At 53.1% G+C, this 27131-nt stretch overlaps 1 long non-coding RNA gene across 3 annotated transcripts; it reads right to left on the bottom strand.

Annotated features, from left to right (window-relative positions):
• Positions 1 to 922: 922 nt before the first annotated feature.
• On the bottom strand, positions 923 to 19823 carry LOC308069582. Of its 3 annotated transcripts, none has more exons than XR_013930459.1 (3): positions 14902 to 19823; positions 2376 to 5039; positions 923 to 2112 (listed from the first exon to the last, which is right to left on the bottom strand). It is a non-coding gene; the product is annotated as an uncharacterized lncRNA (long non-coding RNA). The 3 variants fall into 3 exon arrangements; XR_013930460.1 differs by lacking the exon at positions 14902 to 19823 and having other exon boundaries at positions 2376 to 2538; positions 2676 to 13676; XR_013930461.1 differs by lacking the exon at positions 14902 to 19823 and having other exon boundaries at positions 2376 to 13676.
• Between the last annotated feature and the right edge of the window lie 7308 nt (positions 19824 to 27131).

Consider the following 27131-nt stretch of genomic DNA (forward strand, 5'->3'; position numbering starts at 1 on the left):
TTGCAGAGGGAGCAGGAACCCAAGCAGGGTGAGGGGGACCCCCGTGCCCTGCCCCTGCCCCCAGCAGAGACAGACCAGGGCACCCCGGGCGTGCGAGCTACTGAGCCCCTCGGTCACCCCATGGAGAACAAACCTGAGTGTCAGACGACTGACGGATTTGCACCAACCTGCCCGTTAGTGCTCTGGGGTGAGACCCCCAGCAGCGCCGCTGCCCGCAGGACCCCCACAGCCACCCCTGCAGCTCCCGCTGGGCTTGCACTGTGCGCTGAGTGGAGCCCTGAAGCGAGACCCCCCCCACACGATATGCTGCGGCTTGGCAGAGGTGTCCAGCCTGCCTGGCTCTTGTTCCAGGGCTGACTGGCACAAATCAGTGACAAAGGCTGCTAGGAAAGCTGCCGTGTGGGGCTCTTTCCTCCTGTTTTCTGCGTAATTTAATAACAGCCTGGGCTGGAAGGGAGCCAGGCGGCACAGTGGAGTGAGACAGTCTCCGTTTGGCTTATTAACATCTTTCTTCATCCCAATGAGCTCTTCCCGAGGAGAAAAAAAACAAAAACACAACAAAACAACAAAAAGCCACTTCTCTCCCATGGGCCAGCACGGTCTCCTTGGCTGCGTGCCGGCGAGCACCAGCTGGCCCCAAGCTCACCAGTGGGTCATGCAGCTCTGGCCCCTCTCCCACCGGCCTTTGGGGAGGGATAGTCAAGAACTACCTAAATAAAGCAAATGCTAATAGGTTAAAAGGGCTTAAATGGGTTATTTTGCTTTGCTTTCTATTTTGATGGTGTTTTCTTGGTGAAAACAAGGATGCAGCAGCCCTGAGCTGCTCCGGTGTACTCAGACCTCCCCTCATTACAAGGGACCTGGGGAAAAGAAATAATAACTCCAGCAACTAGGAGGGAGGATGTGCAGTATCAGCTAAAAATCACAGTGAAACAAGCTTTATTTTAATCTTTCGACCACATTCATGCAAGTTAAGTAGACAGCAGTATACAGTACTCAAAGATCTATTCCTGCAATGTCAAGCGAAACACTGATGTTCATGACATCAATCCACGGGCATTAGCTATCTGGGGATCTCTGGTCTGCCTGGTCCAGCAGATATAACCTTTGTACAGGAGGCGATGTTTGGTGGTTGTATTCTCCAGCTATTTCTGGAAGTGAATGCAGTAATCCTCAACTCGGATATGACTGTTTCCAGCGTAAACAAATCCAGGCCAGCTTTGGACCATAGATGTAGTGTCTGGAAATAGCATTATGGAGAATATTTGACTGTTTCCAGGTTTTTTGTTGTTGTTGTTCTTTGGTTTGTTTGCAGTCTAACTCAAATTATTTTTTATACTTTTTGCAACCTCAGTGTCTTTCCCCTATCATTTCAGCATCTCTTGCTTCAGAAGTTGAGGAACAGCCAACCTACTTCACTGTAACTAGTTTCCATTTAGGAGATGACATTCTTCCAAGTTGTCATAAAGCCTAAGTATGTATTCTATATACAGCAACCAGCACTGAGAGCATGTGTTATCTTTGGCACAGGTAGTCATGCATTAGAGCCACTGCAACTACAATCCATGTCCATCCTCTGCTGGAAACTTTTTTCTTAAACCTGTTTACACATACAGCATCAGACTTCAGAGTCTGGGTGACCTTTCATCGCTTAGATGATATTTCTCAGAGTATGTAGGACAGTTGGATTCTGCGGACTTGATTTCACGCTGTACTGGCAGCCTCCCAGTGCTGACGTGGGATTGTTGGGAGTGATGGTATATTGTCTTTTGACAGCATAGACTCCCTCGAGGACGTGCAGGGACAGACTCATCAGTATGACTATAAACATCTCTGATGCAGACGTCTCCAGCGGAGCTATGCATCCAGGCTCCTTTTAAAGACAGTGGAGAGGAAACCAGCGCTGTGCTGTAAATTCTAAGTATAAGGTGAAATAGAAGTGATTGGAGGAGAAATCTGCCTTCAGCTGGCGGTTGTTTGTGGACCTGGAGTGAGATAATGCCCCCAGTGCCTGGGTGTGATGGCTCTTAAAAACCACAAGTGCTTACAGCCATGGACTCTGAAGGTGCTTTTGCTCCAAGACTGGATGTTGCTGGACCTGGCTGAGTCCGCCTGGGGAAGATATTAAATAAAATATTTAAATAATAATATTAATAAAAATTAAAATAATAAAATATTAAAATAATTTAATATTGCAGGAAAAGAAGAGTATATTTGTTTCTGGCTGGTGCGGAGCTGTGGAGATATGTGGACATTGGACTCCTTGCCTGGCCACACTGCACAGGGCAGCCTGGGGGATCACCACAGCTGCTTCTCTGTGCAGACCCATCATCAGCCCCGGACACACAAAGAAACTTATTGCAAGACCCATGTACCAGCAAATGGGTAAAGCATCTGCAAGGCAGCTCATCACACACAACAGCTAGCGGCACGGCTGTGCATGCTCCTTCTGTCCCCTTGTTGCCAGTAGCTTCTCACTTAAAAGTTGTTGGGATGAAATCTTCCAAGCAGGGACAGTTCAGATAAACACACACACTCCTGGAAGGCGGCAATGGTGGAGGTGAATCACAGTTGCCACTTCAAAACACCCAGCCCTGAAGATCAAGGCAGACCATCAAGACTACCATCAGCCACCAAGATGAGTCCTCAGAAGATACTCAGCCCCCCTCATTTACCAAAGCTTTACTCATCACTTTGGAAGAACCCCCCACAGTACAGATGCCTGAGCCAGAAGACACTGGAAATCAGATCTGTGGGCCACATTTGAAATACACAAGTAGTTTTTTCCACCACCCCTCTTCCCCTAAAAAACAACTTTCCAAAAAGTCTCCTACAAACCTCTATGTTTGTTCGAATCTGCTTTCACTAACGAATAAACCTGCAGGGAATGAAACTGCAGAAAAGGGAAGATGTTAATTTGGTGCGCATCCTCCCAGCTCAGCGTTACAGCAGCGGATATGTGTATTTTTGTCCTGCTTCCTCTTGAGATATTTTTAGCCACTCAAGTGACTTGTGGCAGTTCCGTGAGGCCGGAGTGATTCATACAGTTTGGGAGAAAGGCTGCAGAGACTGTGCTGGAGTGTTCTTTCAGAAAGGAGAGTCATCCCAATAAAATCAAGAGCTGATCTCAAAGGCGTAAGGACTTTGAAAAATGGAGCAGTATTTCCAGAATGAGGTTTTTGGCTCTGGCTAAATTGGGGCTGTTGAATTTTCTGATTATTATATCATAGAGGGGAGGGATCTATTTTTTCTGAAGCTGGTGAAAGTGATTAATATCGCAGGCTGGGGACAGGCAGTGTGCAGTGCCAGACTGCACCATGGAAATTCCCTCTCTCCTCAGTCATCAGCATCTTTTAACCCTGCCCTGGGCACCATCTGTCATCGCTGTCCTGCCTGCCTGCCCTGTGGCGCCTTCTCCATCACAGCATATCAGTCGTCCTTCTCCAGACCCCCAACCCAGGTATCTCTGACATGTCAGTTCCTATGATGGACTTCCAGAGGCTTTTTCAAGTTCTCCTTTGCAGAGAAGTTGCCTTTTCTAGCATTTGTGAAGTTCAGCAGCTGAAGGGATGTAGGGAACAGGACAGCTCTCCTGATCGTCCAGATCTGGTTGCCCCTTCCCACAGGCACCCCCTAAGCTCCTGTTCAAGAACTGCTTTCCTCTAGACAGACAAAAAACAGAGACATTAATCCACGGGGAGATGAGATGAGGTTGATTCAGAAGAAAGGTCCTTTTCCTAGTCCTTCGCATTCCTTTACTCCGGAAAGGGGCGCACCCCAGATGGCCTGCCCCTGACCCCCTCTGCAGTGAGCTGAATGTGGGTTTGGAAGAGTATTTGGATGTTTTTCTGCTACCTGGAAGAGCGTTAGGAGAGAAGGTTGCCTCTCTAGCGTGTCTGGGTAAGGGCAGTAGTTGGCAGCCCTGTTCAGCAACCCATTTCCAGAGAGCAACCTGTGGGACAACGAAGAATGGAAATGATCAGAGAGGGCAGAAGCAGCACGAGCAGCAACCAGAAGAACATGCCTTGGTCACCAGTCCTGGCAGAGCAGAGTCAGAAGCGCTGCTGACAGCCCCTGTGAGATGTACAAGCACCGTGGCAAGAGGCAAGGAATTAGGAGCCTCCTGGCAGGAAGGATCTACAGAAAGTACAAAAGATCTTGAGGCAGAGAGAGCAAGGGAAGACAACCCTTGGCCAATGCTCCCTGTCTGGCAGGAGGCTCTGAGAGTCACATCTTTGGGAAGCTCCTTGGGCTGAAGCAGAAGCCAGGCTTCCAGCCTCAGTTCTCAATTTCCCTGGTTATGTGGATTCTGCTGGACTCCAAACATCCCTCAGCAGCAGCGTTTTGTGGCCAGATAATGCCTGGCTGCTCTTGTATGTACGTTCTTAGAGATTGTAAGTGACCTGACTCTACAGGGCAGTTCTTGATCAATGGGTCCTTCACGAGGTATTTTTGCAATGGAGAGGAGCCAGTGAGATCATGTGCTTGAAAGTCAATTACCATCTTTTGCCGTCACAGGCTCGGACACGACAGTCAGGCTCCAGAAGTTATTTACAGCAAACCAGCCAAGCCCCTTGGCAAAGCAGCTGGTGAACACCACCGCCCAAGGCAAGCACGGAGTCCAGGATCTTTCTCCCCATGACCAGAACTGCCACAAAAACAGCTTCTTCAAGCCCTGTCTTGCCTAGAACTCAGCCTTAATCTACCCTTGCAGAGAAGAGGAAAGGCTACAGTGTCCACACTTGGTCTGCTCCGTGGTGAACGTAGTAGCGATGGCTCCTGCTGCCAGCCTACGCTGCTGAATTGTCACATCTTGGCCCCAAACGGGTGGGAAGGATGCTGAAAGCATGAGGAGATAGTCCTGACCTCTGCAGCCAGAAGAAAAGGCTGCTCCTTACAACAGGAACAGAAATAAAACACTCCTCCAGGCTTGGTACCTGACAAACATGGTTGGCATCCAGGAGCAGCAGGCAACTGCTTTATATCTTTACTGCAGAGGTTTCCTTCACATGGAAAAACTTCATTTTTCAGGTTGTACCCTAGAAAAGCAACGGACAGCCAAGGTGATGACGACATTGACAAAACCCTGAGGACATGCCAAGCTCCACAGAGGAGGTACATGGTGTTTTGCCAAGTGTTAGAGATGCACCGTGCCTTGTGAGTGCAGCTAAGCCAACCTGGGCTGAGGAGTCTGACCACCGCTAGCAGAAATGGCTGCAGGACTGGAGAGTCACCCAGCCCCCGACCCGAGACCCTCCCTGAGGTTCAGACGGAGCCCCAGAATGAGAAAGGGAGCACATGGGGAAACGGGTTTCAGGATAAAACCTCACCGCAGAGCAGTCAGGTTGTTCTGGGAGAAAGTTTCCCACCAGAGAGTGTGCTCACACTGGAAGCAAAACTTTTCTTAGGAGCAGGGCAAGATTAAATGACTGATTCCTAATTTATCATTTGTGGCAGGGCAGTTTCATTTTGAGTTTATAGGCTATGCATTTCAGTGTTTTAAATTAATGGTTTAATAATAATGTCCTAATTCAACAGTAACACAGACTATTAAATGCTATGCTTTGGGTATGTGCTAAATAGATTTGTGATTACATTAATATTTATGTTCTGACGTTAACAGAAAGAAACAACTCAGGGTTACCGAGAGGAAATTTCTTATTGTATCTGGTCCGGGGTAAATGCCAACATTCTGAGTTGTTGTTCAGGTTTAGAACCCCACTCAGTCACAGACTAGAAGAGTCCAGCTGGAAGGGACCTACACAGACACCTAGTCCAACTGCCTGACCACCTCAGGGCTGACCAAAAATTAGAACATATTATTAAGGCCGTTATCCAAACGCCTCTTAAACACCGACAGGCAGGGGGCATTGGGCACCTCTCCGAGGACTCTGTTCCAGTGTTTGACCACCCTCCCAGTAAATAACTGTTTTCTTGTGTCAAGTATGAACCTCCTTTGATGCAGCTTTTCTCCAAACCAGACAAACGCAGCATCCTCATCCACTCCACGCGGGACATGCCTTCCAGCCCCTTCACCAGCTTTGTTGCCATCCTCTGGGCATGTTCAAGGACCCAAACATCCTTTTTGCTTTATCTTAGCTCTCGAATCCAGCTCTGAGGTTAGAAAGCACCCAGCAGAAAGCACCCAGCCCCCACCCAGCCTGTTCAGCACATCAGCAGAAGCACCCCAGCCAGCCTAGCATCCTGCACTCGGGCACAAAAGGTGCTCGTCTCCGAGACACTTGTCTTTCCCTCCACAACTTGCTGCCCAAATTTTTTGAGGAGATAAACCCCCAGAGGCCAGGGATTGAATTTGGAGGCTGGGCGCGTTACTGCCACTCTGACGCAATCGTTCTTGGCACTATACGGTAATAACAAGTTGTTTGAGCTTTATCAGTAGCTGCTAGACACATTCTGGACCAGCCGCCAGGGAGGAAATAAGACAGAAGTGCCTGTCTCTGTCTAGAAAGCAGAATCAGGGGCTCTATACGAGGGGAATCATGATTTGCGATGATATGAAGTTTAGGAAAAACAAAGTACTGCTGTTGAAATACATAAACATTTAGAAGTTGTGTATCAAACCAGCCACAGAATTATACTTACTCATTTTCAAAAGAAAAAGATTCCTGCATCAAAAGCAGTAATAAGTCAGAGTCATGGCAGGAAATATGCTGTGGATTGTTAGTTAGCATCATGAAAAGCGGTGTAATTATACAAAAATTACAAGTAGTTTCACTGAGATTGATTACTTACATCAAGAGGAAGTGATTTCATAATTCTTCTAGATGTTTCCCAGATTTCGTGGCATCAGGGTTTTTCATTTAGTTTTAACTGCCAGCGCAACAGTAAGCGGAGACGTACGAAGGGGGGTTTCTCCATGCATTAAAGCTACATGTTTGGAAACTCAGCTCTGAGCATGGTTGAGTGAGCTGCACGTTCGGGGCTGAGCAAACCTGGATCCAAAACATCCTGACACCGAAAGCAGGTTTATACGACAGCCTTACAGCTTGGGACTGCCATACAAACCAACCATCCACACGGCAAATGGCTGGGAAGTGGCACCCCTGGGCATACCAGCTGCTGTGTGGCAAGAGACACACAGTTTTTAACCCCAAATCCTTTACCAAACCTCAGCAAATTCAGCAAAATCCCCTCCAACGGCCTGCTGCAGCGCTGCTGGGGTGTTTTCATCTGCCATATTGCACCCAGAAAGCTGAATGAAAAAGTACTGGGCACCATTATGATACTCACAATTGGTGCTTTATGATTGACTATGTTCTCGCTCCTTTCTGGGGATAGTAACATTAATGTTTTATGGATATTAAAGTATCTGGTGGAATCCTTGGTGTTTGTGACTTTACTTGCATTATGCCTCCATTTTTAAGTGGAGAAGGCAGCCCCAGTGTGAGGACAAGTTGTTGCACGGCCATCTCAGCTTGATCTCCCATCAGAGGTGCTGTCTTTTGGGTTGTGAGGGCAGAGAAAGACTTGCCCTCATGATGCATGGCATCCACAAAGAAAACATGAACAGGCAGAAGCCTATCACTGCTAAAATTTCCTCCTTGCTCACAAAAGAAAGGTAACGGATCGGTGCAAAGTATTGGAAAGGTTGCACTTTATCTCTTTCCCTGCGCCCGTGCTGGAGTGGCACAAAACATTTAAAATCAGGATCCTGCCAAGGCCTGGCTGTCTTTGCATGGCATGTATCCCATGCTCCTGGGACATCTCTCCAGGCTCACTGCTTCCAGTCCCGATGGGACAGCACTTGAGGGAACAGGGCTGTGGGAATTTGGCTGGATATTTCTCACATCCTCCTCTCTGATGCTATTTCCACCCAGCCCTATTGCCGCGGCGCTGAGTGCAGCGCTGAGAAATCCCCGGGCTATCCAGAGCCCAGAAGGTCACTGGGCATCACATGCCTCTGCATTGCATAAGATGCTCAGCTGGAAGCAGTGACACAAGAGCGAGAGGCCCTGGCTGTGCCAGAGACACTGCCCCTCTCCATCCTCACCCTCCTCTGCGCCTCCCGTCCCGTAGTGCTGCACCCCAGCAGTCATGCATGGCTCAGCTCCGGTGTGACCAGCTTGCCCTCAGTGCCAAGACCTCCACCTCCTCCAGAAAATGCTGGCTTTTGTTTCTCCTCATTCCTCCACCCCTGGGCAGCCCCTGGGAACGGTCCCGGTGCCAAGCAGGGTGAGCAAAGGCAGCAATGCGCTCTGTGCTCCGCAACGATGACTCACGGGGGTGCTGGTGGCCATCTCAGGCCAACCTGCCTTGTCCCCGGCACCCACCGGCTCACACCTGAGCTAAAACACTTCCAAAAGGCTTTCACCGAGGGAATCCAAGGTCCTGAGCAAGACCAAAACACGCTGCTCTCCTGCCCTTGCAATGCAGCTCAGTGGCTGCTCATCGAGGAGCTCTCCTACCCCAGCACCCTCCCTGCTCAGCACCAACGCCTGGGCTGCCAAAGCAGAGGCTGGGCACTGTTTGTGCCTCTCACAATAGACCGTGTTGGCCTGCCAGGGCTGCAGGAGAGGCCCAGTCCCTGATTTTAGGGATTGCTGTGCCCGGGGGGATGGAATGACTCACCGTCTGGCAGCCAGCTGGGAAGTTACCATTAGCATAAGCCAGATTTATGGTGCAAGCAAGTATCTACTCTCAAGAGTCAAACAGGAGCAACACATTCACAAATGGTATAAAAACAGAAACGAAAGAAAACCAGGCTCGGTGCTACCGAGATGAACCCAAGGCTTCTCTCATTCTCCACCATCTTCTGGCCATGCAGTGCCCGAGCACGTGGCCGAGTCTCCCATGCAGGCTTCCTGCTCTAAAGCTCACAGTCACGGAGCAGGACCCAGGACCAAGGCTGCTCCCCTGCCTTTATATAAATTCCCTTCTCCGAGATGAATCTGAATGAAGACCCAGGAACCACCTACCCCCTTCCCCAAGGGATACCTTGTTTCCTTGACTAATTAGGAGGTGTTTCTAGCACTGCTCCCTACACACAACTGGCTATCAACTGCCCTCGTGCTTCACTAGACTAATCAACAAGCGGATTGGAAATGTCCCTCTGCACCTGAGCGACCACGTTGACACTCCACCTCAGACCCTTTCCCACTTTGCCCGGCCACCTTTCATAGAACACCTCTAACTCAGCCTCCGCGTTCTGTGCACTCTTGCAAATGGGACTAATCCAGAGGGCTCCTGCGGTGCTGCCCTGAGACCAGCCGTGATGGCAATCACCTCCTCCCTGGAGACACCGGGCTGAGAGCTCTGACCTTGGAGGGATGCTGTGAAACCACCTGGTGCATCACTCTGCAGAGAAATGATGCTTTGCTCCCCGTCTGGCCATCACATGCAGTGGGGCTCCCAGAGACACCAGCATCCCCAGTCACGGCCAGGAGACCCATTAACCCTCTGGGCGTCTGAGGGACCAGGAATGCAGCATTAATGGCTCCAACCTCCTTTCCAATCCAAAGACAGCATCCATCACTGGCCCCCCTCTGCAAGAAATTCCTGAGGCTGTGCACATGCTGAGTGAAGAAATATTTCCTCTCCTTTGTTGTAAGTTTATTGCCCATTCATTCCAGAGAACCCTTCCTCTCCCGTCAGAGGCAGGAGGAGCTGGAAGGACCAAGCAACCTCGCTGATACCCTACAGACTCTGACCTACCCTGATTAAAACCTCTCCAGCTTTCACTGATGTCAAACCATGGACTCCCCATATGGAGAACATCCAGACCAGTAACCTGGGGTGGGAGTCAGGTGCTCAAACATGGGCATTCAGTGCTGTCTCAGACACGTTAGGGTAGTTAAAGCACCCATGACCCAGCCCAGGGCTCCTGCAGATCTGACCTGGAGGTGGAAGTCAGGTAGGACAACCCAGGTCATCTCTGAAGCCGCTAGATGCCAGCGTTTATGTGCATGAACCCTGGCCTGGATACAGCCCCCCAGATGGTCATACCCAAGGACAGTACCTAAATGCTGTAGGGTGGTCACCTGGAGCTGTAGCACCGAGGTCCTTGTAGCAGGCACGCCTGAGGTGCTGCATGGCAAGAGTTACTGAGGCATCACTATGCAAGAGCTCAGCCCCTACCTCCTCTGGTCCCTCCTGGCCTAGAAATCCTCAAGCCTGGTAGCTACGGGAGGAGCAGATGATGGGACATTTGGCTCCCAGGCATGACCTTGTCCTATAAGGGTGTTCATCTCACACACGGCCAGCGATGCCTGAGCTATTAGCCTTAACTGCGGGGTGTTGGATCTCCAGTAGCTGTATCATCACCCCAGGTCTCACCCTGGGCATGGATGTACAGGACATTTTCCTTTCTGCAGAGATGGCCTCTTGCCAGGGTCTCAGAGGAAGGGGTGCGTTACTCTGCTCCCGAAGGACGGAGCATTGGTATGTTTTCCTGTCCCACTCTTACTTCCCACCTGGTATTTTGCATTACACTGCCCAGCTTCCTCCTCAGCCAGGGGTGAAGGTCAGCCAGCACAACGGGAGCCGAGAGAGAAGGAACAGAAACCACCACAGGGAGAAAGTTTGGTACGACAGTGCGTTCAAGCACAAATACCCCCAGCTGAAAGGAAAGCACAGGCAATACAGGTTGTCCTCATCCTCGTGGCCATGGGTCATCTTACCAAAGCCAGGAGGTAGTCCTGGACAGCCTGGTCATCAGGAACGACCCAGGAACCTCTCAGCAGGGGCTCAGCCAGCCAAAACAGAGCTCAGCATGGGGAAAAGTCAGGATTCCCCCAGCAGCCTGAGAGGCTTCAGACAGGAGATACTAGAGCTGGGACCAGGAGAAAAGACTGTCCTAGAGAAGCACAGGAGCACCCAAGCCACCACACAAACTCTCTGATGAGAAACATCTGCTCTTGCAGGGTTGCATGGCCATGAGACTCGTGCCATGGGGCCGTGGTCTCCCAGCCCCTTGGACTCAGCCCCCCTGTACCACCAGCCATGTTTCCGAAAGCCATTGCCCCATTCATTACCCCTTTGGGAGAAAATAAAGAAAAACCTCCCTTCCCTCTAGAGCTAACCTAGCAGCTTTGAGCCTGACGGGGTTATTTTTGTGGATTGTACTGGGAGGGTCAGATTTGGGTTGAGCTGGAACTTGAACAACGGCGTGATGGTGCTGGGAACCTGCTGAGCCGGTACAGCACAATGACAGGATCTCTTTGTCTGCTGGAGCATTGCTCGAATCAAAGGATGTTTACCCAGCTTGTGGGGGATCACTTGATTGGAAATTACATCTCCAGAGCTCCAGTCATGCTTGTCTGCCTGCCAGCTCTCCCCACCTCCTCCAGAGCCCTAACCACATCTAAGACTCCCAGAATAGTGCAGCACTAAGCAGATGCAAACAGATAACAATCCGGGCCTTACTTGAATCCTCTGTTGCTCTCTCCTGCTCCTCCAGCCACTGTGGCAGACCCCAGCTTTCACTGGAGATGTCACACAGGCGTCATGTGGAAGGTCGCCACCACTGGAAGAGCTGTCACTCACTCAAACAGCTCGTGGCAGAAGCAGCTTTACCAGCACATGGAAGATGCCTGGAGAGGTTGGACGACACAGATGGGGACTATCCTGAGAGGTGATTCTGCACTGCCCTGGGTCCCACCAGAAAAGATGCTAAGCCTATGTCAAGTCAGACAACTTGGCCATGATCGCCCGCAGCCCCAAAACCCCACTGTGCCATTTCTGACGCGTAAATACAAGTAAAACCTGTTTTTATCAACCTGTCTGGCTGCCTTTCTTACTCCGAGATGCACCCTTTCCCAGGAAACGCGGCCATCTCTGGGCACTGCCACCGAACTGAGATCACAAGGAAGAGGCTGGAGGCTGCAGTGTGGTTCCTGCTGCAGAAGATTGCACAACCTTCTGGCTGCAGTGGTTGGAAAGCTGCATGCAGCAGGGTGAATTGAGCTGCATGTCAGACAGACAGTTAATGCACCTACAGAGATGACCGTGCTTTGCACTTTTTCAGCCCCTTTCAACTGCAGAGCTCAGAGCACTTGAAAATGTTTATAAAGAAGGCTGCCACATCTCTCCAGAGGAGACATTCTTCCTCTTTTAACACTGGCCAACTGCACAGGAAAGGGTCGAACAACCCAGCAGAGATCTGGGTTTGATACTGGGAGCGTACACCCCATCCCCTGCTGCTCTGGCTCCTGAGGCAAAGAGCCAGTGCCCCGTGACAGCTTGATGCCAGCCTCAGGAGTGACAGAAAAGGGCATCCCCCGAGCACTCTAACAAGGACCACGCAGCCTGGTCCCAGAACTGGTGCTCCTCACCATTTAACACATTTATCAGATGTCCTCATCTTGCGTTTCCTTCTTGAGCCGTTCCCAGTGAGCCAGCCTCCCTTGTGGAGCCCAGAAAAGAAAACCACAGGGTATCCTACGATCTCCAGATAACCAAGGCAAGCAAGCACAGCCATGCCGTGACTTTGCCTGCCCCGAGTAGGGCTGCTCTCTTGCTTTCCAGAATCCAGGCTGCTTCGACAGAAGTGCCAGAAAATAATTTTTAGCTGCCCCAGTGTTTAAGGGCATGACAAATGTGGGAGCTGAACACCCCGATATGGGAGCCACAGCAGCCACCCAGCCTCCTTTGGCTCCTCTTGCTGCAAAGCCTAAATCTCCAGCATGAGACAGTGCAACCCTGCCTGGAAGAAGGGCTTCGGGAAGCGATGGGTCTGCCCTCGAAGCCCTTTTGGGAGACACGGGAGCTGCTTCTGCTCCCCTGTGCCAGCCCACAGGGCTCTAACCAGTGCGTGCATATTGGTCTGAAACCACAGATCAAGCCCCAGGCAGTGGCAAGCTGCAGAGAGCCAGCCTGGCCCCCACCCCCACAGTCACGCTGTCACCTTGTGGCTGCACCTCCCACACCTTGTGAAGGTCCCCAACACGGTGTGCAGTCACCAGAGGGCATCCCCAGCTCCCTCTGCCAGCGTCAGTGCCACCATGCCCTGCGCTCGGTGCTGCAGAGCTCTGCTCAGGGAATCAGCAGCAGGCAAGGAAGAGCCCAAGGGGCTGCACATTCCAGCCCTCCAGCACAGTCATGGTGGGACCCTTGGGTCAGAGGGACCAAAACAGCCCTGCCAGGTCCCACCAGTCAGGTCCAGAGTGCCTGTGCTTCCTCCAGCACTTGTGGGACAGCAGAAGGGGCTGTTTGTGCTCAGCAGCCTCCAAAAACCACCATCCCCTCACTGCTGGGAGGTTTGGGACTTGGGCCCCTCCTGCATTTTGGGTCCTTCTGCCTCCCACCACAGGTTGCTGCAAGACATCCATCCCAAGGGCCAAGTGTCTCGACACAAGGGCAGCGAGTGAGGTCCGGCCATGCCAGGACAGAGATGCAGGGGTCAGAGGCGAGCTCTGGTTGACACCGTGGACAGGTCAGTCGTTCCCAGTCTGTGGAATGCACTGGGGAGACTGGGTCTGTGAGCATAGCGCGAGGTTCCCAGGGGTTCTCCAAGCCAACAGCCATCCCTGAAGGAAGCATGGGATGGCTGACACCCCCAGCACAGGGAGATCCCTGCAGACCCACACGGCCATCAGCAGCGGCGCTGGTGGCCCCAGCCTCCAGCCCACACTAGACAAGCGTGGGGAGGAGACCTAGAGGGACTGTACATCCCCCAAACCCCTCAGAGCAGCAAACCAGGTCGTGTAGGGTGGGTGGGCTTCAACCTGCAGGCATCCACGGCTCTGCTCTCTCCCAGCTGGCCAGGAAGGCAGCACCGGTGGGTCGGAACAGACCCCGGGACAGGGAGGAAACTCAGCCCCCCATCCCGGCAGCCTTTCCTGCCCTTATCCCAGAATAGCTCTGTTGTTCTGCAGCCCCTTGTCTGCTTCGTCAACTGAGCTCCCATTAGCTCCTTTTCTGCAGCCTCGTTAGTGCGGGGGATAAATGGAGTGATTGTTTCCCCTTCGCCTTGAATGAAGGGGTATTTTGTTTATTAAAAAGTCATGCTGTTAATAAGGATCTTCTCAGAGCCAAAAATAACTGAGGCCACGATTGTTTTCTCCCCGCTTCCTTATCTGTGCCGGAGGACTCACAAGGAGAGCCGCAGCCGGACCAGATGCAGCTCCGCGCTAAAAATACGCCTTGGAGCAAGAAGCAGCGAGACATCGCAAGAGCAGCAAAGGGCATTAGCGAAGCGCTCAGACACGCAGAAGCAACAGACCACACTTAAAGAGCATCTCCAGATGTTCGCTGAGGGTGTCGGGCGCGGGGTGGTCTGTCTATGGAGAAAAGCATCCTTCGCCCCCTTGGCTCTGGGGGACAGACCCCCCCACCCAGCAGCATATTTCAGGTGCCCTGAGGGTGGTCAGCAAATGTCCCCGCTGCGAACACCACAGGTGGCACAGAGCAGGGGGCATGCAGCGATGGGTGCCACACCAGGGGCTCTCGGCCAGGGACACACCAGAAGGGGCTGTGATCAGCACAGGCGCTCCTCGGGGCCTGGGGTTCAGCAGTCACTGGGGGGTGTCTCATGGTCTGGGGGTTGTTCAGAGCTCCCTGCAGGTGGGGGGGACAACCCAAGGAAATCGAGCCACATGGTAGGAACAGCCTCCAGCCGAGCAGGCTGCATCAGCCACTCCACCTTGGCTGGCTATCCCAGGGCACTCAGGCAAAACGTTTGTGCCTTCCAAATAACCCAGATGCTTTTTCTGCTGTTCAGATGCAGGATGGGCCCTTGAAGGCCAAAGTGGCTATATAGGACACACACAGCTACCTGCCCTCTAACCACCTCCTCTATCCACCAGAACACCCCAACCTTGGGGACCCCTCCACTTCCCAGAGAGCCTCCCAACACAAGGTCCAGAATTTCCTCACCACCAGCCCTCAGTCCTCCCAGCACCAATGGGGGATGTGCTAACCCCATTCCAGAGCCATGCTCCATACCTGGCAGGAGGGAGAACAAGGAACCAGGTCAGCATCAGCCATGCCCAGGCAGGTCTCGAAGGTGTCCTTCACCCCCTCTCCAAGTCCAGGGACCATCCTACAAACAGTGCACATGGTAGTTGTGGCCTCCCATCAGCTAAAGCCCTGTAAACCACTCCCATCCCTTCTCCCAGCTGTTCCTTTACACTTATTTAATTGTCTGTTATCTAAGGCCATCACTTCATACAGCCAAAAACCTCTGAGCTGCTCTGAACCCTGGTGCTGGAGGGCAGAGGTTTCCCAGGATGTGGTGCCGGTGATGCTCTTCCCAGGTCCTCCCCCAAGAAGGGCAAGATGTGAACTCTTCATAGCAGTCTGGGGCACCAGGAGTGACATCCTCTTCCCAGGGCAGCCTCTGATGGGATCTCCTGACCCTTCCTCTGCAGGAGAAGTGTCTCACCTGGCCTCCATGCCCCACAGAAGGGGCACAGCAGAGCCAGCCTTGGCCCCCCCCGGGCCACTCCAGACACAGCTCCTGTGGTCCTGCCCAGCCCCTCCCCAGCCGGGACTTCACTGCAGGAGCCTTGCATGGGATGGGGTGGGGGAAGCTCTTCGTTAAAGTACACGGCAGCTTTGCAAACACTTGGTGTTGCTTTTCCAAGAGCCTGATTTTTGCTTTCTGGCCCAAACACACCACTCATTTTTCTGCAGCAACGAAGATAAACGCCGATAAATCTTCCACAGTCATTCCACGGGGCCAAGAGTGATCTCAGCCTTGAAGCATTTCAGTATCCTGCAGTCTGCGTTACACCCTGAGCCCCTGATCCAGCAAACGTACACGGGTCCATAGCCTCAAACACACAAGTACCTCCTTTAAAGAGGCGCACAGTCCCTCTGAACTCAATAATACCTCTGTGCTCAAGCGTTTTACTGGATCAGCTCCTAAATAAGCAGCCTGTGTGCAGCAGAAAGCCCTGCCAGTGCCAAAGCCTCTTGCAACCCTCCCAGGTCCGCTCCTGGGGACCCTGGCGTTCTGCATTTTGCTCCTTGCAGCTGCCATCAGCCAGCACACAGCAGGATGGACCCTGGTGCTTTGCAGCCCCTCCTGTGGGTGCCTGGTTGTTTAGCAAGCGAAGGCACATATGTTCTCCTCTTGCCCCTGTAACACACGCACTGGGGGGCTTTGGAAGCAGCGTGGCTCCCTGTCCTCTTCTGCATAAGCTCCCACCAAAGGGCCAGTTCTCTGGAGATGCAAAGACCTTTCTCAGCTGGATGGGCAGGTACAAATGGGTGGAAACCACACTTTCCAGGATGCCACAGGCCTAGCTGCTGGACAGTTATCAGCCAGTGGTGTTTTTCCAACACCTTCGATGGTACCACAGCACCGGGGGATGCGATGCATGACCCTGGTGTCCCCTGCTGTTCCTACCTGCTCTGGCTTCTCCCTTCTGCATCTTGGAGCAAGGATTTTACCCTGACGTCCAACCCAGGCACCTCTTGCCACTCAGAGTACACCTGGAGCATGACTTGTCCCAATGCTGGGGACAGTGCACTGCTCTGCATGAGCTGCCTGCCCCAAGGAACCCCACAGAGAGAGCGCAGAGTGCTCCGCGCGGCTCTGCAGCAGGGCGGCGTGCAGGAAGGGTATCTTTCAAGGTGCTGTTTTAAAGCATAAGTAATCAAGTCTGTTTGCTGGACTAAGCTGAATCGCACTAGCGCTGATGCATGGGAGGCTGGAGCTGGAAATTAGGTTATCGATCTGCAGCAGATGACATGCAGCCAGCTCTGCTCAGCCAAATAATTCCCCATTCCTCACCCTGCTCAAAGGAGCAGGCTTGTTCCCCTTTGTGAAGATGCAAATGTTGGATTTATTTACAAAGTTTTGGGGGAAGGGACTGATACTCTGCAGTTTCCAGGTTCTATTCAAGCCTAAATGCAGCAAATAGTGCTCTGCTCCAGACTCATGGGAGCCAATTTCTGCTGGCCAGGGTGGGTGACCCACCAACCCATGGGGCAGCAGTCCCTTCCCCTTGCAGAGGGACAACATGCATGTTTTATTCAGCAGTTTCACATCTCCAAGCACTCTTCCTTCCCTCTGGGTGAGCAGAGCCTGCGGACTGCTTAAACTGCAGGGAGGGAGCCGGTTCCCTGCTGCGAGCTGCAGGTCCGCAGTGCCATCGCCTTCTTTCCCGTTATTATTTCGGTCTGTTCTGCATAAGTGTAGGGTGGTCCTTGCTAAAAAGCTTGACCTTGCCTGGTACCCATGAAAACAGCCTGTTTGAGACCATCCTGGGGAAGCTTTGTCAGAGCTCTTATCAGAAAATGAGGTTAGAAATTCCTTAGCTCCCAGAGCCGGTGCCAGGTCATGGCTCTTATCTTCTGCAGTCTCTGCAGGAGAAGAGAACATCCAGTGTGTTCAGGAGAAATGCAAAATTAATTGTCCTGACTGGTTCCAGTGAATCTTCACAAGCTGGGATGGAGCCCAAAGGAATTGAGGGTAATTTTTTTTTTCCATCCCCCGAGTTTCTGATGTTAAAAAATTATAATTGTTCCTTTACAGTGGTTCTGCTGCTCCAGTTCAAACACTGACTCACATCATACACAGGCACATCTTGGAAACATAACTATAAGAAAATTTGTACCCTTGTGAAGTATCTGAGGTATCCCCCTCTGAAAGTAACTGTGAATAACATGTCAGTTGCTCTCCGGGAGCCACCATCAAAAGTCCTTTCCTCTGCACCCCTTGCAGGCAATCTAGTTTGCAGTCCACGGCACGTTGGCATAGCCCAAAATCTGTCCACCACCAGAAATGCTGCACTTTCAAAGCCAGCGTGAAGCGTGACCATATCTCAGGGAACCGGCCTAACCAAGCTGCACAGCTCTCTGGAGCAGACCCAGCAAGGTGGGACAGGGCAGGCAGCTCAGCCCTCCTGCCTGCAGCCCCGCTGGCTTAGGAGGCACAGAGAAACCCAGCCCAGAACAATTTTCTCACCTGCCCAACAGGGATTACAGATCCCCATTTGCCCTGGCAAGCCAGGGCCCAGCTCCACCTCCCCCAGTGAAGGTGTATCTCACCGTCCACCCAGCCTGGCCACTGCAGTCCTGAGAAGACAGCCCAGAGCAGTGGGGCCACTGCAGAGGACTCTACTTAGCACGAGACAGGCAAAGCTTGGCAGGGCCAGTGCCCCCCAGACCCCACTCGCAAGCCCTGCCATGGGGCAAAGGGGGCTCCTGTGCCCCATACACCCGACCAGTTTGCACGGGCACCCACCAAGGCACAGGCAGCCCCGCCTGGGTGCAGGAGCAAGGTATCCCCCAGCTCCCAGTTACCCTGTCAGCCTGGGCAGCCAGTGGCATGTGCTTTAAATCCCTTCCATACCATTGGGAACTGAAACAGCGAGAGGAACGGGGCCGTTTCCTCCCCTGCAGACACAGGACTGGGCTTTATTTGGTCCCTGCGTGTGCACAATGGCATGTGGAAAACTGCTGGGAGTCAAGGAACTACGGGGAACTTTCCCACAAGGTCCCAGCCACAAACAGACCCGAACTCCCAGGGCTGTTTCCCAGTCATCTCCCCTGCATGCACTGGGTTAGCATCAGGGGATGCTCTGGAGCCTTGTGCTGGCCTCTCGCCCAAGCGTGACTCATCCTGTGCCTAGCTGGAGCTTAGCTGCACAGGTTATTTCTGTCGGAAAGTGCTGCAAAGGGAGCTGCAAGGTTCCAAGAAAGGATCGACAAGGTAACCCAGAAGTCTGGTAAAAGTCACTGAGCTGATCGCATGTAATTCCCAGGCGGCAGCAGCTCAGCTGGGTAGTGTTCGGACTTGGCCATGAGTCCGGCACCGTCCCACCCCCTTGGCCTGTACCTGGGTTAGTTACCCCGAGCTCAGCCTTTTTCTGGGAGTTTACATTCCAGAGCCTGGTCCAGTTCTTGAGGGCAACGGGGAAATCAAATGCAAGGGCTCTGCTGGCTTCCCAGCTGGGTACCACCCCGGGAAGGGGACCCCACAGAGCAGAGCCCCGTCCTTTGGCAGACGCCCAGCCTGCAGGTACAGACCGCCTGGAAACAGATGTTAGACAGATGTGGCCACAGACAGGCAAGGCTCCTCAGCCTGCCGAGGGTTGCTTTGGTAATGTTCAGACAACACTGCACCTCTAAAGGCTTCGAGGCGTGCCACCAGCAGGATATGAGACAAGGATGTGATGAAGTCTCCAGCCTGCAGAAGCCCCCTGGAAGCCACCAGCCTGGCTCACATTTCCAGGAAAAGCCAAGACACGGAGCAGGCTGGAGGAACAGCCCCGGGACAGAGTCCGCAGGCTGCAGCAGGGCTGTTAGAGAGGGCAGAGGCAGCAGCACCCCTAGCAGCCAGCGGAAGGTGGAAGAGATGGCAGATGGAGGGATGGATGGTGGTAGGAGCAGGCTGTCACCAGAGATGGACTCAGGTCTCACTGGGGCCAATGGGGCCAAGCGGGAATTGCTCCAGAGCCGTGTCTGCACCACGGCAGAGGTTACAGCACTGCCACGTCCTGCTGCTTCACTGGTGTTTGGAAAGGGACTTCTGGGATTACACCACACACAGATCCCAGAGCAGATGCATTTCTCAGCAGGCTTCCCAGACCAGCCCAGTGCAAGCCCAACATGAGGGCACCCCAGCACCGGCTCCTGCCCACGCTGCTGGGTCAAATGGCCAAGAGTCACCCACGCTTAGAGTGCTGCCTTTCAGCTGCTCCTCCTGGAGCACAGGATGGCAGAGGACATGCAGCACGTCCGCTTGCACAGAGCTGGGCCAGCACGCTGCAAACCACTTCCCAGCAAGGGCTGCACACCAGATACTGGAAGTTCCCAGAGCAGGTGCCAGAATCCCCCTCTCCCTGCTCTAACCACGAGGCTGCCTCAGGCTCTCAGTGGCTTCAACTGAGAAAGCCCCATCCCCTTTTCTTCCAACTTACCAGCCAAGGTGCTGTTCTGGATGTGGTCCACAAAACCTCCTCAGCCAGTTGAGGACCTGATCTTCCAAATCCCACCAGCTGCCTCCTGTGTGCTGATCAGAAGCAGGTTCCCCTCAGCCATGCCCTGGGAGAAGGTGCTGGCACCAGCACAACAAACCCTCATTCAGGATGGACCCACCAAGGCACTGTGTCCTCACAGAGGCTGTCAGCAAGCTCAGGAGCTGAGGATCACTCAAGACCACCAGCCCCAGCCTCTGCGCTACCTTACTACCAGCTATCACCCCCCAATTTATAGCCCATCATTTGAAAGAGAAACAGCACCCAGTGGTGCTTTCCACTGAGGAGTGGCCAGATTACCTCCAACAGGATTCACCTGGGAGTTAGCATCCTCCCTGGGATCCTGGTGCAAGTCTTTGTTCTCAGCCCTGGCCAGTGCCCATCCTGCAGGCACCACCATGGGTGGTGTGGCTGTGGCTGAAGGTCTTCTGCAGGTAAGGGACACTCCTGTGTCCTGCCCCAGCACCTGGCCATGTGGCAGCGGGCAGTGCAAAGGAGGCTCCTGGAGCTGAATCACCAAACCCCTGTGAACCTGGGCATGCCATGTCACTCGTGACTCATCCCACAGTGTCACCACGTAGGACCTGGTAGGACTGCCACTCCCTTCCCTGCCTGGCCCTGGATGATAACAGCTGTGCCTCACACTGTGCTTTTTTCCGCTGTTGGAGGAACCCTGCTGCAGGCCAGCCACCCCAAGGGCATGGTCAAAGGACAGGAAAGGTTTGGGTATTTAGAGTGGTGTCACTCTCCACTGTGCCCAGGAGGAGCCTCGTCATCTGGGAACAGGAGGACAGGAGGTCACCCAGCAGGTTCAAGCCTTTACCTTTGCATGTTCCCATTTAAGCTCAGGGCTTGAGCCGTCCCCTGCTCAGTGCTTGGAGATCCCACATGGACAGGTCAGGAGCTGGGGTGAGAGCAGAGCCCAGACACGCTTGCTGCCAGCGTGGGATGAAGCCACAGCTCCATGGGAAAGCCCCTGAAATGACACAGGCGGCCGCAGGCGGGGGTGACCCAGCCCTTCATGGTGGATCCACACAGTGAGCCATGCTCAGAGCCGTACTCAGATGGAGCACAACGCAGGAAAAAGCTCTGCTCCCCAGGCACACCTCCAGAAAACAGACCAGACCTGTGCCGCCGTGAAAAGGGCATTTCCCAGGGGGAAGAGTGCAAGGCAGGAGGGTGCTTCCACCATGTATCAGTGGGACAACCCTCCCTTTCCTCTCCCCTGCTCTCTCGGGAAGGTATCTCAGCACCAATCCTGGCACTGCTGCTGCAGAGGGGACCTCCGGAGCCCCCTGCCTTGGCTCTGCCCTCGCTCCAACACCCAGCAGTGAGTGCATGCCCCCTCCCAAGTTCACAGCCCCCAGGTTTTTAGGGCACCTCTTTAAGGAGACAGCATGAGGTCAGGAAAAAATGTGAAAAATGGCTTTTAAAAAACAACAAACAACTGTCTGAGGGATTTCAAACAGATGAATGAGTGCTGTGACTTTGTTTTGCTGACCTGGAACATGCAGATCTTCAGCACTCCCATGGCCAAGCAAATAAGCCTGGGCATTGCCGGCTTAGCTAAGGGCTGGATTTCCCTGTGCTGCACATGGTAGGATGGGTTGGAGCCCAGCAAACACCCGGTGGCCGAGTGCAGCCCCCAGGGTGTGTAACGCCCTGGCCAAGGCTCGGGTGCTGCCGTGTCCTGCTGCCGACCCGCAGGCAAAGAGGTTCAGTGCTGCTGGGATGCACCGACGTACCCAGCCAGGCAGCGTGTGCCGTCCTCCTGCTGTCTGTGATTGATGCCAGCCTTTGGAGATAACCACCTCGGGGTGGCACATTCCCTCACAAAGCTGTGCTGCCACTCAAAGCACACAGAAACTGCCATGGTGAAGATTTGTAACCCCGGCACAAGGGTCTGCAGCACATCAGGCGGGCTGGATGGAGAGATGGGAATGAGTGATTCTCCCAGGGCTTTATTTCCATTAACAACTGCAGTTATTTTAGGAGCTCAGCACAATGGGGAGTGCATTCGCAGGGGCCAGTTTGATCCAGGAAAAAAGTAGATGTTTTTCATAAAAAACACAACACTGTAGCTTGACTGGAAAAAGACTGGGTTTTGTTTTTCTGTTTTTTTGTTTTTCCTTAGCTGGCCATTCTTCTGACACTCTGGAGCATTTTAAGGTTTTTCCAGAAAATGAGGAGCAGCAGCCCTGCCAGGAGCGGTTACTGAGCCACCAGAGCTAAAAGTGGTAAATGCACCAAAGGTTCCAAAAGCCGCAGCTGGAAATCCCCGAGCTGTAAACCTCCATCCCTCCAAAACACTCCTCTGCAGAGGGGCCGGTGCCCCTGAAGCCTTTTTGGCTGCAGCGATGGACCAGCAGGTCCAGGCTGAGACCCCTCTGGGTCTCCACGCAGCGGCCCTGGGGCTGCTCTGGGGGCTCCTCGCTGCGCAGGAGAGGAGGACAGAAAGAGGAGCTGCCTCCTGCAAGACCGGTCTGCGACCGTGCTCAAAGCCCCCGCGCTGGGTCTGGCGTGGGGGGAAAACACCCCCATGGACCCCAAGCATTGCCCAGTCTGCTGCGAAGGGGCTGGCCAGACCCCCAGCTGGTGGCAAGTGCAGGCGGAGCAGCAGCGAGCGCTCCCGGGAAATAACTTCCCCCACCTGCAGACACCTGGCAGCGAGTGCAGGTACCACAGAACCCGCTGCACCCATCGCCGGGGGTCAATTCCTGGGCTGTAATGAAGCTGCAGTAATGAGTGTGTCCGTAATTCTCCTCTAATTAATGCTGTGCCAGTGCTTCAGGAACTAGTATTTTATGGCTTAGCCATAAAAGCTGACACTGTGTTAAAACATCATTTGTGAGAGCTCCCATCCTACTTCCTTCCTCTCTATTTGTTTTAGAAAAGGGAAGACTGGCTGTATTAACTTATCAGACTTCCTACCTGTCACAACACTTTGATTCCCTGAAAGACCATCTCGTTAATTAAGTCAATTGTTTGCCTTCGAATGGCAAAGTAAATGATCCGTGTTGGGCAATAGCATCCAGGATCCCCATCCCATCCTGGTCCCCGCACAGCCGTCAGGGTGCTGCTCAGGTGTTGGGTGGCTGACATGTTCGTGGGGCCAAAAAAAGATTTTAAAAAATAGTTCTGGAAAACACAGCAATCTGGAGATCAAAATGCTATTCATATCCTTGAGGGAGATGAGCTTGCCCAGTCAGGGGACAGGGCAGTTGGAGACAGCAGAGATGTCACCTTGAGCTCCATGTCACCATCCCACAGCCCAGCCCAGTCTGGTCTTTGTCACTCAACTCTCATCTTTTACCCAGAACCAAACAGCTTCAGAGCTGGTCAGAGGGCAAAGGGAAGGAACTCTTCCCTCAGCTCAGACACTAGCACAATGACCCATCCTCAAGCCACAGAAATTAATTTTTGACTTGTAGAAAAACATAGGACTCAGCTCCACTGCTCCCATGAGGACTTTTGCCTGCTGCAGCCCTGCCCCACACCTCCTGTGGGCTCAGTGCCTGTGTCCTGGAAGGTGTTACCCATGTCCACCAGCAAAGCGAGGGTTAGAACCCTCCGTGTGCCAGCGGTGCATCCCCGGGGGTCTCCGGTCCAACCCTCCCTCAGACCAGGAATATCGCCAGCACCCAGTCAGGTCAGCCGTGACTTTGGCCAAATCCCGACCATTTCCAGCAATGGAGACGCCCTACTTCTCTGGTAGCCTGTTTTTCTACTGTATCAGCCTTACAATGAAAATATTTTTCCCGTTGTCCAAGCTGAAGGTCTGAAATTTGTCACACTGTGGCTGTCGCCCCTTATTTTGTCACTTGGTGCTACCAAGAAGAGTTTGGCTCCAGCATCTTTGCGGCTGTCCTTCCCACAGTTATAGGATACTGTTAGACCCCATCCCTCTCCATCCCTCCACAGGAGTCCTGTGCCCGAGGCCCATGACCACCTCAGTAGACTCTGCAGGACCCCCTCCGATTTCTCCACACGCCTCTTGAGCTGGCTGGAGGGCTATTCCTTCCAACAGGTACAAATCAGATACACTCGTCCAAACACCCGGCGTCAAGCACAGGAGCTACATCAAAGAGCCGGGCGGTGTTTGCTCAGCTTTGCCGATCGACTTCGACATGTGAGGCCGTTTGCTGCCGAGCTGTTGATTTGCCCTGGACCAGGATGTTTGCCTGGCACTCCGTGACCGGTCACCGCTGTCCCCCGATCCAAGGAGGTTTCACCCACTTGTCTTTGTCTAGAAGCACCATGAACACGTTAGGGAGAACAGGGCTGCTACACCAACAAACTGACGCACGAGCTGAGTAGAACTTTCCATGAGAAACACGTGTCCTTCTGAAATAATTGCCCCATTAGTTCAGGAAGGGACAAGAAATTACTTGCAAATGGCTCTTATGCAAACACCCCATCCCTGGTCCCCACCTGCTCCTGCTTGGCTCTTCTCCCTCTCCCCCACCTCCCTCTTCCTCACCCTCTGCCAAGGGATGAAGGCGGAGGTCCCAGAGTTTTCCAAGGTGAGAATCCAGTCCATCACCTCTGCCTGTGCCCCGTGCACAGCTCGACAGCCCCCACAGTGTGGTGGGGGATGCCTGCAGTGGGTCGCTCGGGGAAGAAGGTCCTTCCCGTCCTCCCCAGTGTCACTGCCTGGCAGGTCTGCTCAGCCACAAAGGGAAGCGTATCTCACCATCCTTTCTCCCGCCTTCCCCAGCACCGGGGAATGTGTGAGCTGGATGAGCTGAGTAAAAATGACCTAATGCAGAGAAGAATCACAAAATGAGCTATGAGGGGGTCGTAACAATGCTTCCCGCATGAGTTAGCGGCACCCAGGGGACTCACCACTGCTGGATTTCCTGTCCTGGCAGCAGCCCAGCTGCGTTTAGTTTATTTCCTTGACAGACAGCATCTGAGTCTGACTATTTTTATTTTTACTTCAGAAGTATTTTATTTTCTCCTTCTTGGCTCCCTTGGATTGTTTAGGAATGACATCGCTGATGCCAGCCACAGAGGCTGGTGGCACTCGTCCTGACAGCCTCAATTCCAGGATGCATCCGAAGGGCAACGCTGTCTGTAGCTCCCCTGGGCAGAATGACACCCTGCACAGGGGGGTGCTGAGCTGGGCACCCACTACCACACTGCAGAGACATCCCTCCACTGCCCCATGCAGCTTTCCTAAGCTCAGCCCCAGGGTCACTAGCTGGAAGGACAAGAGTCCCCAAACACATCTCCGCACCCCCTGGCCCTCACCACACCCGGTGGGAGCAGAAGTCCCCAGACAAACCCAGCCCAATCCCACCTCCATCCCCACCCTGCGGACAACCAGAGCCTGGCTGTCCTGCTGCAGGGCTCCAGGAGCTCCTGGGCACCTCGGCTACCCAAATGAGTTCCGTGTGCTCCTGATAAGCCTCAATAACTTTCTGAGCAGGGTTAAGCGACTCGCACAGCAAGGCAGATGTTGCACCAGGGCAGGGGAATTCTTGTGTCTGCAGTTTCGGTATCTAGCTGTCGAGCTATGTTTAGTCTATGGCTATAAAGTAGCCTTGTTTCTATTCTGAGAATATTTGTCTAATCAGGGGTCCAAGGAATTATTTTGCTCAGTCGAAAGTTATGTTTGTTTGGATAAGTTTATGCTCCAGGATGGGTGCCTTGGAAAAGCCCAGTTAAAGGCTGTGCATTACTGGAGTGTCTTGGGGCATGGTGCACACCTGTAAAAAAAGGCAAACTTTTTACTTTTGCGGGGAAAAAGGGAAAGGCTTGACATTCAGGGCTTCTAGCCAGCTCTGAAATGAGGCCCCCTTGCAACCTGAGCGCTGCTTGCTGCAAAGAGTTATGCTTCCCCAGACACTGCAGATGCTCATCTGCACAGGGGAGGGGACCAGTGCTGGCCAAGGCTGGCCTCGTGGGCACAGCCCCAGCGTGGGATGCCCACGCTGCTCACTGGCTTCTCCCCATAAGTCTTCATCCAAGAGGTGCTGGGCAGCTTGAACAGGCTTTCCAGGGAGCTGCTGTTTTCAGAACTTCATTTGCTTTTGTAAATCACAGACGACCCCAGAACCCACCTCTGGCTGCTGAGTTAGGAAGCTGATGAAATACTGTGCTGAAGGACACTTGAAGGGTCAAGGTCCATCACCTTGGCCAGGTAAAACTGATCTAACAGCCTCCCTGAGTCCTCTTGGTTCATCCCAGCCCCCTGAGGGTGTGAGGAAACCGTGATGTTAAACCCAGAACTTTAGGATGTTTTTCCCAGCACTCATAACCTTTTTCACCTATGGAGTCGTGGCATTTTTAGAACCTAACAAAGCGTTCAGCGCTTTCTGGTGATTATTCCCACATTCCCATTTAAATCCTTTCCCTGGGGTGCTTCGTCTCATGGGTGCCTTCAGCTGGGTGATCTTCATCCCCCAAATGAACCAGGAGCACCTGCGCCTCAGTGGACTTTACCCTGTTTGCCCATGACAAACACAGCAGAGTTGTGACTATTTGCAGCTGAGCAACCACTAATTCTTAGCCCCGAGATAAATCCTGGTTATCTGCCGAGATAAGGCCCCCTACAGCATCCTCACTGTTTTGGAAGGCACCGGTTTCTGCGTTAGGAAATTGCCTTTGGCCGCTGTGCGAAACAGGCAGCAGTGATGAGCTGCCTGCACACACACCTGAGCTTCAGGATGAGCCCGAGACAGGCAGCGACTTGCTGCCACCACCCTGTGCCACCCACCACCTTCACAGCTTCACTGACCGTGGCTTGGGTGCAGGTAATGGCTTTTTCTCTGCGATGTCCCCAGGGCCATCCCCAGCCAGGCAACCCCTCCAGGATTTCAGCAGTGCTGCTGTGGGAACACCCCTTCAGCTGCCAGCAGTTCTGCTTGGTTTGAGGTCATGCCTCAGCAGAGGAATCGGGAATATCTCATTCCAGGTTTTATTGCTCAGGCTCATTGCATTGGCATCAGTAAGTCAATAATTTTTTCTCTTTGCATCCCTTGCAGCCTGATTGGGTTTTGTCCTGGACATCTTATTTTGTGCTAGATAAGGATGTTTCTGTCCCCCTTCTGCTTGTGTTGTAAGCTCAGCGGCCCCCCAACAGCCTCAGCAGCTCCCAGGCCCCTAATCCCACTGGAAAAGGAGCTGCTGAGGGCAGTGGGGCCGTATCTCCATCCCCACCAGCATCCCCCCAGAGCAAATCCCCTCCATAAGACGACCATCCCCCCATCCAGTTCCCATCCATATCCTCCACATTGCTCA

The sequence above is a fragment of the Falco punctatus genome (genome assembly GCF_963210335.1).
Source record: "Falco punctatus genome assembly, chromosome: 9".
Taxonomy (NCBI): Eukaryota; Metazoa; Chordata; class Aves; order Falconiformes; family Falconidae; genus Falco; species Falco punctatus.